Source organism: Muntiacus reevesi, chromosome 1 (assembly GCF_963930625.1).
Source record: "Muntiacus reevesi chromosome 1, mMunRee1.1, whole genome shotgun sequence".
Classification (NCBI taxonomy): domain Eukaryota; kingdom Metazoa; phylum Chordata; class Mammalia; order Artiodactyla; family Cervidae; genus Muntiacus; species Muntiacus reevesi.
Genome location: NC_089249.1, coordinates 165,370,266 through 165,383,734, shown reverse-complemented (window position 1 = coordinate 165,383,734; position 13,469 = coordinate 165,370,266). Strand labels below are relative to the sequence as shown.

The window sequence follows — 13,469 nt, the reverse complement described above, 5'->3', positions numbered from 1 at the left end:
GGACTGATACAGTCCAGCTTTTGCTGGAGTACACTCTCAGATCTGTGCCTTTAGTACTTACTGTCTTTGTGACCCGCTTACTGCCTTCAAGTCAACCTATTCAGACACCTGTTGCTTTGTATCTTACAATTAAGATGCAGGTTTGATGACTTATTACTTAGGAAACTATTAGAATTTCATGAATGCTTGGCAGAATTAGATTCAGTCATTCCCAGTGTCTTTTTCCAGTAAGTCCTAGAAAAGCTTATGACTAAATATTCAGATCCCAATGTGCATCTGCATCAGCAAAAGCAGACAGACATTTAGAAATGTGTTCACTTGTGTAGCAGTGTGTTTTAGAAGGGAGCCCAAAGTGACTTTCCTGATGTGTGAGCCTGTGTTTGAGCTTATAAAGAAAGGAGTAGGCAGGCATGAGTTATTTGGCCCTATATGCTATATCATATGCAATGAGAAAGTAAATATTATTTAAGCGAAGGCTGATGCTTTCATTTTCATTTTTCTGTGCATCATGGTAATGGCATTTCTCAACCACTAGTTCATTAACATTTTAAGAAGTTTATCCTCAGTATAGGATTTGCTTTTGAACTTAGAAGTCATAGCCCTGTCTTTGGAATGCTTCTTTATGTTTTAGAAATATTAGTTTCACAAACAGCTGTAGTAAAAAGAAGAAAAATACACTGTAAAAGCTTTTTATTTTTATGAAACAACTTTGATTCCAGTACCTATTAGTTATATTGGGAATATGCTATGTTCAGTTTATCCGTAAAATTAGAATGGTGGTTTTTTTCAGTTGGAGAATATGAATTCTAAAACTTCCACTGAATTACTTTGGAGGTTCTGAACCCATTTTAATTTAAATTTTAAGATGTATTTTATCTATTAATATGTATTTTAAAATTACATGTGTATTCTAATGCGCTATCTGCCAGTTGGACATCACCGGAATAAAGTTTCTCCCTCATTTCTGTGTATATATTTATAGTGCTTATGAGTGTATTGTTAATTAAAAAAGTGAAGATTACATCTTCTAGTCTGGTCTTTTTCTTTTTCTTTCTTCCTCCGCTAATAGCAAGTGTGTACAGTGTTGCAGAACACACTGCAGAACTTGAGTCCTGTGCTTGATAAATTCTAGGCAAGTCTCAGATGTTCAGTTGTAATAGTGAGTGGGTGACACGTCATTAAGTGATCCCATTGTAATACTGGCTTAGTGTACTACCAGTTTCTGTGCTCCTTGCCCCACTTTTCTAATCATATCTACACATTCATTATAAGAATGTACATAGTTTTTAGATATTGAAGGCATTTAACTTTGAAACAATATTTCTGTTATTCTTTCATGCTCTTGTATTGATTTATTTGAATAATATCCTGAGATTAGGGGCAAACTGAAACTGTTACTATTTGTATAAAGGAGTTAAAAAAAAAAAGGTTCCCTGCAGTAAAATACAGCACAGAAATAAACAAGAAGCTGAGGCTGATATAACTATAATTAAGTAATCTCTAATTTCAACCAAAATTACTTGATTGGTTAAGTCATTTGGCTTTAAATAAGTAATATAAATTTGAATCTGTAAAATTGATTCATGCTATTAAATACTGAAATTGCATGTTATATATGTTGAGTTCCATATAAGATTTGTTTGAAAAGTTTCTGCTGTTTCAGTTGAAATCACTAGGTTCCTTAGTGCTAGAGTTCTAAGATATGGAACTCGAGTAAATCTTCATTGTGCTTGTGTACATTTCTGATTTCTTCCATTCTTAAAGTTGATCACATATTCTATATTGCTCTTAGAGTTGAAAGTGACCTTGCCTATTAACCAACCCAACTTCTTCCTTAGTCCTGCGCTTGTCAGAAGTTGCTCTTTTTGCTTGAAGGTCTCTGTTTGGAGAACATACAACCTATGGACTATTCATTCTGTTGGTAGTAGAGTTCTTTTTTAAGCTGAAAGTTGCCTCTTTGTAATTTATGCCCATCAGCCAAATTCTGCCCGGCAGAGATCGACTATATAGACAGTCCCCAACTGTCTGATGGTTCGATAGATTTTTTTATTTTAACAGTGATGTGAAAGCAATATGCATTCAGTGGAAATCATTCTCTGAATTTTGATCTTTTCCTAGGCTTGTGGCAGGGAGTGCATACTCTCCCCTGATGCTGAACACTGGCAGCAGCCACAGGGCTCATTCAGCCACATGATCATGAGTGTAAACAACCGATACAATGATTCGGTAGCCACACAGTCATTGTTTTTCATGTTCAGTATGGTATTCAGTAAATTCCATGAGATATCCAGCACTTCATTATAAGATAGGCTTTGTACTAGATGATTTTGCCCAGCTGTAGGCTAATGTAAGTGTTCTGTGCACATTTAAGTTAGGCTCAGCCAAGTGATGATGTTTGGCTATATCAAATAGTTAGCTATATCAAATGCAGTTTTGACTTAGGATTTTTTTTTTCCTGCAGTTTTTATTTATTTATTTTTGGCTGTGCTGGGTCTTCATTGCTGTGTGGGCTTTTCTTTAGCTGCAGCAAGTGGGGGCTGCTCTTTAGTTCTGGTGCATGGGCTTCTCATTGCGGTAGCTTCTCTTATTGCGGAGCACAGGCTCTAGGTGTGAAGGCTACAATAGTTGCAACACGTGAGCTCAGTAGTTGTGGCTCATGCGCTCCAGAGCAAGTAGCTGTGGTGCACAGGCTTAGCTGCTCTGTGGCAAGTGGGATCTTCCCGGATCAGCTATCGAACCCATGTCTCCTGCACTGGCAGATGGATTCTTTACCACTGAGCCACCAGGGAAGCCCTGGCTTAGGATATTTTTAACCTATGCTGGGTTTATCAGGATGTAACTGCGTCATAAAAATACCTGTATTCCCTCTTCTAGTTGTCAGGCTTGCTTATGCTTAAGCTGTCTTCACCAGCCTAAAGAATTCTCTTTCCGTTACCACATGCAATTAAATTTCCTAACTCCTTATCATTTTAGCATTCCCTTTGGACAGTTAAAGTATTTTTGCTTTGAAAATGTGGTGGTCATGTGTGTGTGTAGAGAGGTGAAGGAAGTACAGCAGAAACACGGGGAAGGCATCTTTGATTACTATTCCTTAGCTTTCCTTCACTATTTTTTCTAGGTGTTAGGAGTACATTGGTGAGACACTGTTATATATGTACATGACTTTTACAGTGAAGTTCCCAAGTCAACATGTCTTTAGCAGATGTAAATGAGAACAGGAAGACACACATATAATACCTATAAGACAGAATTTGGCACTCACTTAGTACTTAAAATTTTACATAGTTTTCAGTACACCATGTCTACACTTGTATTCACATATATTATCTTCTCGTTACCCAAACTTCCTACTGTTTTAGCTTACATCTTCGTTTTTCCTCTCTGGGACTGTTGAAACAATCTATTTTACCCATTTTCTATATTCCTCTACCCCCTCTGTCTTCTAACTGTAGCTAGAATGATCTTTCTAAACTACAGAGCTGTCTGTGTCACTCTTCTGCTTAAAATCTATTAAAGCTTTTCTTTCTGCTTTTAAAAGGAAGTTCAAACTTTTTAGCAGGAGATAAAAGGGTTTTCATGATCTGCCCATTGCCTGTTTCACTAGTTTTACTTCCTGTCTTGGCCTTATAAGCACTCAGTGCTGAAACATCATTTAAAACTTGTAGACATCTACCTGAAATGCCTGTATCTTCTTTTTAACTGGACGACTTAATACTTGTCCTTCAAGGTAAGTGGTTAGCACTTCTGGAGAGCCTTTCTTGACTGGAATAAAAGCTCCTCTTCTGTGCTCCTGTAGCATTCTGTTAATACTTCTTATTCAAACCTGTGTTGTCATTTTTTTTTAGCTTGTTTCTCTCCCCACTAATTAGATTCTGTTAGATTGTAAGATCTTTAAGAAGAGGAACTCTTACTCATCTCAGTTTCTTAAATGTCTGCGACAGAATAGATGTCAGTGAATGTTGCTTGAGCAAATAAATGAAAGAATTAAGATATCATTAGATTAAGCTGAAGTGGGAACCATGCCTGGTTCATTTGTATATTTACAGGGCTTTGCTGAGCTTGATGTGAGGCCTGAAGTAGGTGCTTAGTATAGGATAACTGAACAGTATAGAGTTGCCCTGTGCCTTAGCTTATTAATATCCATATGGTGGTAGTGTAAACAGGAAAAAGGCTTTATTTATATACTTAAGAAGAACTTTTTGTTTGTGAAAGGACAGATTTCCCCCTACGATCTTGTTTTCTTTCTCTGTAAAATGAAAGAGTTGACAATCCAATCTCTTAAGGTTTTTTTCATTTCCGGCATCCTACTAGAAGGACCAGCTATAATTCCTGAATCTGGACCATATGAAGTACAATCTAGAATTGTACCATGACTTTTTTTTTTAAGCTGCTCCATTACACTGTTGAGTCTCATTAAACCTAAGTTATAAAATGATCAAACCCTGTGCATGAAGTGCTGTTGTCACCCCTCCAAAGATTGCTGTTCCTTTGGTTTTCTAGAGGTTCAGCATAAGACTTAAAGACATTCTAATGAAATTTTGTCCTATGAGATTTGGTGTAGATTTTTGAGATTGCTTAAAAAAATTTTTTAGTACCTTTTAAGTACTTTTTAATAATTATTTTATGTTTTTGGCTGTGCTGGGTCTTTGTTGCTACACATGGGCTTTCTCTAGTTGCGGTGAGCAGGGGCTACTCTTCACTGGGTTATATGGGCTTCTCGTTGTGGTGGCTTTCTTGTTGCAGAGCACAGGCTGTAGGGCACATGTCCTTCAGTGGGTGCAGCACGTGAGCTCAGTAGTTGCAGCTTGTGGGCTCTAGAGCACGGGCTCAGGAACCCTGAACTTGCGGTAAACAGGCTTAAGTTGCTCTGTGGCATGTGGTATTTTCCCAAATGAGATTTCAATATCCCATGTCCCTTGCTTTGGCAGGTGAATTCTTATCCACTGTACCTCCAGGGAAGTCCAAGATTGCTTTGATTTTTGATTCTTTCTTTATGACTAGGCTGTGCAGCATCCACTTGTATTTTTTTTTTTATAGTCAGAATGATTGATTTTTTTTTTTTTTTTCGTTTATTTTTACTAGTTGGAGGCTAATTACTTTACAATATTGTAGTGGTTTTTGTCATACATTGACATGAATCAGCCATGGTCCACTTGTATTATCTAACATTTTATTAGGGGCTTCCCTGATGGCTCAGATGATAAAAAAAATCTGCCTGCAATGCTAGAGACTCAGGTTCGATCCCTAGGTTGGGAAGATCTCCTGGAGAAGGAAATGGCAACCCACACTAGTATTCTTGCCTGGAAAATTCCATGGACAGAATAGCCTGGCAAGCTACAGTTCATGGGGTCACAAAGGGTCAGACATATAATAGATATGCAGATATTTAAACAAATGGTCAAATACCTAATATATCTTTGCTGAAATAACTAAAGCATTAGGTGTTTTAATCAAGATGTAGTCTTTCTCTTTTTCTTTCCTTAGTTATTTTTTCCTAGGTTGTGTATTGTGTGGGAAGACCAGTGAACTTGGAGTCAGAAGATCTGGGTTCTAAATCCTGGCTTTTGTGCTTATTACTACTATGTGATATTAGACAGTCACTTAATTCCTCTGGACTTCAGATCTCTAATTGGCATGAGAAGAAAAAAGACTGAAGTCTCCAGTGTTCTGCAATTCTGACAGCGCAATTATCTGGGCCACACTTGGATATAGTCTGGAATTGTCATTGAGAACTTGTTGAGAGTCTGGGATTAAACTGCCTGTATTTTCCTCCTGTCTCTGCCCTGCTGGCAGAGTGACAGTAATCTATATGGGCCTTTATTTCCTCGCTTGTGAAATGGGGTTTATAATACTTCATGGTTGCTTTGAGTTAGTTCTTAGAATATATTCTGCATGTGGTAAGGACTGTATAATTGTTTGCTGTCATTATTATACTTAAAAAACCAAAAGATATCAGTGAAGACATTGCACTTTCATGTAAACTCCTGGGACAAAATATAAATGTTTGTTTTTATAGTTGGGAATTTAAAAATATGGTAGACGCCAATGTGGAAATGTTTAAAAAGTTAGTGATATGTTATAAATCATTGTCACACACATTAGAAGGAAAGACTATGTCTGCTTTATTATCCTCAGTAGTGGGTGATTTTCATGTTTTGGGAAATAAATGAATAGCTTCAGTTTTCTGTGCTAGTAGAAAGCCAGTAGCTGTAAATTCTCAGATAACTTCTAGCCATGGAAATATTGGCTTGAATCTCTTCCTTCCATTCAGCATTTTAATGAATCTGCAGGGAGCAGCCAGATTCACCTTTTCCTGCCTCTCACATCTGGCGAACTATGAAATGGCTAAACATTGGGCTAAAAAGGAATGAGAATGACCTGGGTAACCACAGACTGGCTGATTTTCTCCGGTAATTAAGAGCTGACTGTCTCCATCAGGGTCCTGTCTTTCCTGTCAGCAGTGGCTTCCGCTTTGAGGGTCAGAATCTCCCAGGATCCTAAAGGGAAGGCCTGTCTCCTGGTGGCCAGACTGACTTTGTCCCCACAGCTTTCTCTTACTTTCCTCAGTCTCTAGTACCTTCAAGGGAAATAAGCTCTGCCTGGGTCCTAGGGGAGTGAGAAAAAGGCAGGCTTTGGTTCACCTTCCCAAGAGAATTGTTGGGATTAAATGAAATGATATTTGTTTGAAGTTTTTAGCACATTGCATGTGAACTAACAGTTATAGTAGATGCTCAATTAATTTTAGCTTGGATTATTGAGTGCCTTCTAAATGTGTTAGAGACTGGGATATGAAAACTAAAGACAGCCCCTGCACTGAAGGAATTTAAATCTTTTAGAGGAAAAGGTTACTAAATATGAATCAGGAAATCTTTGTTCCCCTTTTGTCTCTCTTCCCTATTTCTTATGCTTTTCTTTTCCTAGGACAAGGTAAATTCTAGGAGAACCCTTCCTCCAAGACTAAGAAGACTCTAATAAGAGGAACGAACTGAGCAGAGTTGTCATAGGTGGTTGGGGTGACTAGGAGCTTAGTCAAGGTGGGATAAAGTCAGCTGTGAGTCCTGTTATTAGTAAGTAGTAACAGGATTATTGCTGTTTGCAGGTGGGAGAGATGCCCTGCAGAGGGTAAGGAAGCTGTCAGGGAACTGAGGCAGGTCACAGGGCTTGTTTATCCTGAGTGACCTGCTTGGTGAACTTGTTTACTTTTTATTTCCCACTTGGAGTTTCTCGGGCTAACCTCTGGAAACTTGCTTCTCTGGGTGCTGGCCCTCCCTCCCTGTCTTCAGGAACAGGATTGGAAGTAGCATTAGCCTGAAGAAGTTATATTTAGGGAGCTAGAGCACAGGGCCAGCGATTAGGCCCTTATCTGCAGTGGGGCCTCCTGAGTGGTGTGGGGACAGGATCAGAGCGTCTGTCCTGACAGCAACAGAGGCTCGGCTTTTTCTGCCTCCTGGTTGGGTCAGAATTGTGGAGAAGCAGCGGTGGGCTGGGCCATCTGAATGAAAAAGCCCTTCATTGTATTGCTTCAGCATTCCCGTGTCTGGCACAATTAGCCAAGACTCGGAAAACAAGTTGGACAAACAAGCAAGCAGCGTTCCTCTGAAGGATAAAGGCTTCCTGGCACGGCTCAGTCAAGTGCGTTGACTGCAGAGACAAATGGGAGGGTCTGGGAAGAGGTAGGGGACTTTGGGGTGACATTCCTGGATGGAGGAGGGGGAAGAACGGAGCGGCAAGACAACAGTACTTTCGACACTGATGAGATCTGCTATACTAGGTCTACCGAGAGGCTGGCTGGGGCCAGGCTCACTCTGTAAAGTAGGTGGAATCACTGGGGATTCCCAGACTGACTCTGGGCAGCTGTAAGTTGGGACATGAAGGTCCCTTCAGAATCTAGGAATCGGTTGGCAGCGAACAGTGTATAGACTTGCTTCGTGATGGTCTCTCCCACTGCGGGAGAGTGGGAGAGACCATCGTTTTCAGTCGTTTAACACTTTATTTAGACATTTGACCTGAGAAGAGTCAAGCCCTAGGGACAGGCTGGGCTCTGGGTACTGTGTGCTTCACTTGGCAGTAAGCCATTTTACCTCCCCGGCCCTCCTGCAACTGTCTCAGATTCATGGGGTCATGAGCTTCTATTCTGAAAAAGGAGAGTAACTCAGAGACTGGCTTCTGCCTAACCAGGCTTACTTCAGTTACTAATGCGGCTGGACTTCTGCACTCGAAGTGCCCACCTCGCCTGCTGCCGTAGGTCTGCCAACACTGAGCTGGTGCCGCTTTTGAATAGGATGCCTTTTGCATGAAGACCTGGACCCAGTTTGGAAGTGCCCCAGGGAGGAGCTTCCTCTCTGACCTCAAGGGGAGGGAGGAGGTCAGTAGGAAGTGGTGGGTGGAGCCACTTCTCCGAACTTCTGCTGTCTCTCTTCATTGCACGGCCCTTTGGCTGCCTGTCTATGTTCACTTCGCAGCCTTTTTTAAGGAGCTGCAGGGGGTGCACAGGCCCCTAGCTGGAGGTTCTTTGGGACACCTTCCTTCTAGGCAGGGTCAGCAGGCGCTGGCGACATGTGGCCCAGTTACCAAGATGAGCACGAGTTCAACACCCACCTGGTTTGCCGCATGTGCTGTATGGGTTAGTATGTGAAGTTTCTTTATTCCTTGCCTGGGCCTGAGGGTCCCAGATAGTCTTTACTCTCACTGACTCACGGGAGCGCATGGACTCAGAAGCCTTGGAGGCATTTACAGCCTTTGAGCTTGTTAAAACGTGCAGTGGGAGAGACCATTGGTCCCCGACTTCCTGGGGAACTTCTTAAAGTTGTAGTGACTGGCAGTTAAGAGCCTAAGCTTTGGGTGTGGGACTTTTTTTTTATAGAGAGTGAATTCATGCTCACACTTCTGTCTGAATCAGAAACTACTTTTAAGTTATGTTCTGAAAGTCCAGGGCATATTTTTAGGAGAAGTTGGTTGGTTATAGAGTCCACCTCGGAGCAGACAGGATTGTGGGAAGAGGGGAGGGTGGAGTCATGGCCCAGGTTTTCCTCTTTGGGGCTGATTGCTAATTCTCGTGCACTTATTTACTCTCTTGCTGGCTGTGAGGAGGGAAAAAGACCTGAAGGTGTTCTGGGGATGGGGACCTCAAGAAGATTTGGAGGCTAGGAAGAATCTTGTTGCTTAGATCTCTTGATAAAGGAGAGGAGTTTGTTTAAATAATGTTCTATGACCTTGAGCAAGTGGCCTAGCCTTTTTGGCCATAGGTTTTCTTGGCTTCCAAACTGTAGGGTGTACAGACTGGTGTTGGAGGCATCGTCATCAATTCCCAGTAAAATGGATAAGATAAGGAAAATATAGTGTGTGCTTTTCATAACTTACTTAAAGACCTGTTCTTTATTCTGAAATTGCCGTTTCTACTTTTTTGATGTTAAAATGTCCATTATTTTATGAAAGAATTATTGTCAGGTGGTAGTTTGTGTTTAGATAACTTTCTTTAGGAAAATAAAAAGTTGACAACTTTATGTTAGGTTTTCTGATTTATTTTAGAACATTTATGCATTTACTGTGAAATCTAAGTTTAGGAACTACTGGATTGATGCTACTACTAATGTCTTTTGGTTTTGTACTCTTAGTCTCTAAAGCAAAACAAAACTGTGACCCAAATGAGCAAATTTTTCACTAAATTTGAGATTGCTGGTTGTTTGACCAAGAGGAGATCTCAGAAAGGGAGTAGAATCAGGGTTCTGATCCTGTCTCTCGACTGATAGACCAGTACTGCCAAATTCTTAAGTACTTTGTCAGAAACAAAGTTGGTACTATAATAATGGTTGCGGCACAAGGAGTAGCAGTTTTATTCAGTTATTGCCATGGAGTCTAGCTTTTTATCTTTTGTATCACTGAAATTTCCTCTGAGATCTAGAGGAAAGGCTCTTGTACATCTGAAAATGCTTAGTGATATGAGGGCCTCTTTTCTGTAATCAACAGAAAAATATAAGGAAGACTAGAATCTTTACTGAAATTTTCAGGGCAAAAACATTGTTCTCCCAGTTCATCCTCCTCTGTTTAATCCCCAGGCAGCATTGTGACCTAAAGTTAAGAAAATGGACTTTGGCCTTATTGTCTGCATGGGGCTCCTACTCTAAAACTTAACAGCTGTTTGAGAACTGGAAAGCTGCGTTACTTTCTCTGCCTCAGGTTCCTCATTGACTAAAAGGAGATTAAAATAGGCCCTAACTCATACAGTCATTATGAAGAGTATATGTTAGGGCACCAAGCCGAGTGCAGGTGCCTCTGCTGATTTTGATATGGTTGGTTTACAGACTGGTACTGGGAAACCATTGACCTAGTCCAGACTCCTCACTTTATAGATGAGACTCGGGCTCACAGAGGGGAGATGAGCATCCTGTAAAGTAACCCATGGAGTGGCAGCTGGGAAATCCAAGTTATAGACCTGATTCTGCCTCTCTGTAACCTTATCTAAATTCTTAAGCCTGGGCTTCAATTTATTCATCTTTAAGATGATTTTTTGAGGATTGTTAACCCTTGTATTTCTTCATTTATTTATTTATGGATGCTCTGGATCTTCGCTGCTGCGAATGGGCTTTCTCAAGTTGCAGCGAGCGGGGGCTACTCTCTACTTGTGGTACTTGGGCTGCTCATTGTGGTGACTTGTCTTGTTGTGGAGCACAGGCTCTAAAGCATGCGGGCTTGGTTGCCCGTGGAATGCGGAATCTTTCCGAACCAGGGATCAAACCCACATCCCCCGAATTGGCAGGTGGATTCCTAACCACTGGACCACCAAGGAAGTCCAAATCCTGTATCTCTTTGTAACTGTGAAGTATTTTATTTTTTCTGAGTGTGGTGTTCCATTAAAGACTCTAGAAGCTATTATGTTTTTCTCATTCTTCCCTTCTCCTTTTAAGCCTTTCCTTTCATCTCTGTGACTCTTTTCTTTTGCACCAGGCTTAGCCCTGGCTTGTTTCTTTACCTAACTTTTGCCTTTCTGCCTTGTTCTCTCTGATTCCCAGTAGAGCGAAGAATTATCAGTAACAAAGTTCAGATTTTCCTAAGAAACAACATGAAAATTTTAATTTTGCCCTGAAGTCTCTAGTTATCACTTCCCTAAATTCCCAAGTCTCAGTCCTCATTGAGACATTCTGAGTCTTCACCAACCTTTGGTGACCGATACCTTTCATGCATCCCCATTGTAGTTATAGTTTGCACCTCTCCTCTTCCCTTCATTATACAGGACTGTGTTGTGTTGCCTTCTAATAATTTCACAGTGGTGTTAGAGTTTGGTAGTTAAAAGTCCATGGAAGACTTGGATTTGAATTTCACTTCTACCATGTGACATCAGGCAAATTTTTATTAAGTGTCCTTGAACCTCAATTTGAACTATGAAATGAAAATAAATAATGTGTGCTTGATAGAATTTTTTTTCCATTTATTTTTATTAGTTGGAGGCTAATTACTTTACAATATTGTAGTGGTTTTTGCCATACATTGACATGAATTAGCCATGGATTTACTGCTTGATAGAATTGTGAAGATTAAGTCAAATATTAAATGAGACAGGCCTTGCACAGTGCTTGGCACAGAATAGACACAATAAATATCCAAGTCATTCTTACCTCCCAAAGTTGACTTGCATACTTCTAGGGAAAGGAATCATTATATAATGCTGGTGCCATTCTGTATTACTGCTAAGCACATTTTAATCGCTTGATCTTCATTTTAGCCCATTTTCTTTGAGTTTACATTAAGTGGTGTGAAGTTTCCTCTGTCTAGATGTGGCAGGAAGAATTTAGAAAAGCTGTGACTGTGGAAAGGGCATCCAAATAGAGATCTATGCTCCCTGCTATAAAGTCTTTTAATTATCATTTGAGAATATGTCTTAATCTGATCATAAAGTATCCATATAGATATGACGGCACATAGTGGGCTCTCACATAGTATATATTGTTAAATGAATGAGTATTCTCAAGTGCTTACTGTTGTCCTGCATATTGGCTATTTAAAGAAATTTTAAAACATAATTCTTGACTCCAAAGAGCTAAAGTTCAGATAGAGAAATGGAATTTGCATGTAAAGATGGCTAGCAGTAGATTTTGTACGCTCGGTGCCAAGTAAATTAAATAAACACAGGCATCCAGAGGTGGCTGGGATAGCCAGAAAGGTTTAAAGGAAGAAGTGAGACTTCAACCTCCTTGTAAGGAGGCTCTAAATTAGATAAACCAAAAAGAGGGGGGTAGATATTCCAGTAGGGGGAAATGGGTGAACAAAGGCAAGAATGTGCAAGGTATGTTTGTAAACTGAGATCAGATTGGTTGCAGTGGAGAGTCTAAAGATAAAGTTGGAAGAGTAGATAGATTGTAAATTCCTTCAGGTCAGTGACCTTGTCTTATCTTTATTTTTCCCAATCACCTAACACATAGTAAGTAAAAACTGAAATTGAATTTCAGAGGGGTATAATGGACAACAGGAACAAAAGATGTAGACTTGAGCCTCTGGTCTTCTGAGAGCAACTAAAGGATTTTGAATAGAGGAGTAATATGAGCAAAGTGATGATTTAGGAAAACTTGAAATAGGCTAACTGTTCTACTTGCTGCCGCCTCAGCTATCAACTGTTAGCATCAAATCTATATTCTTAGTTCTGCGTGCTCTTCTGAACTCTAGATCTAAGCTTCCAACTGTCTGCAAGAAGGGTCTGCTGACACCTCATTATGTTTCTTCTCTTTTGTTGTTGTTCAGTTGGTTGCTCAGTTGTGTCTGAATCTTTGTGACCCTATGGACTGCAGCACGCCAGGCCTGTCCTCCACCATCTTCTGGAGCTTGCTCAGACTCGTGTCCTTCAAGTCAGTGATGCCATCCTACCATCTTGTCCTCTGTCATCCCCTTTTCCTCTTGCTTTCAATCTTTCCCAGCATCAGCGTCTTTTCGAATGAGTTAGCGCTTTGCATCAGGTGGCCAAAGTATTGGAGCTTTAGTTTCAGCATCAGTCCTTCCAGTGGATATTTAGGACTGATTTCCTTTAGGATTGACTGGTTTGATCTCCTTGCTGTCTAAGGGACTCTCAACAGCAACACCACAGTTCAAAAGCATGATTCTTTGGTGTTCAGCTTTCTTTATGTTCCGACTCTCACATCCATACATGACTACTGGAAAAACCATACTTTTGACTATACAGGCCTTTATTGGCAAAGTAATGTCTCTGCTTCTTAACATGCTGTCTAGGTTTGTCATAGCTTTTCTTCCAAGGAGCAAGCGTCTCTCAATTTCATAGCTGCAGTCACCATCTGCAGTGATTTTGGAGCCCAAGAAAATAAACTGTCACTTTTTTCCATTGTTTCCCCATCTATTTGCCATGGAGTGATGGGACTGGATGCCCATGATCTTAGTTTTTGAATGTTGGGTTTTAAGCCAACTTTTTCACTCTCTTTAATCTTCATCAGGAGGCTCTTTAGTTCCTCTTTACTTCCTACCATAAG

The 13,469-nt window shown here is 40.3% G+C and overlaps 1 protein-coding gene across 10 annotated transcripts in view; it reads left to right on the top strand.

Moving 5' to 3' along the window:
- MACF1 (microtubule actin crosslinking factor 1) overlaps nt 1-13,469 on the top strand; it is a 332,396-nt gene that overhangs the window by 101,689 nt on the left and 217,238 nt on the right. The window lies entirely within an intron of this gene.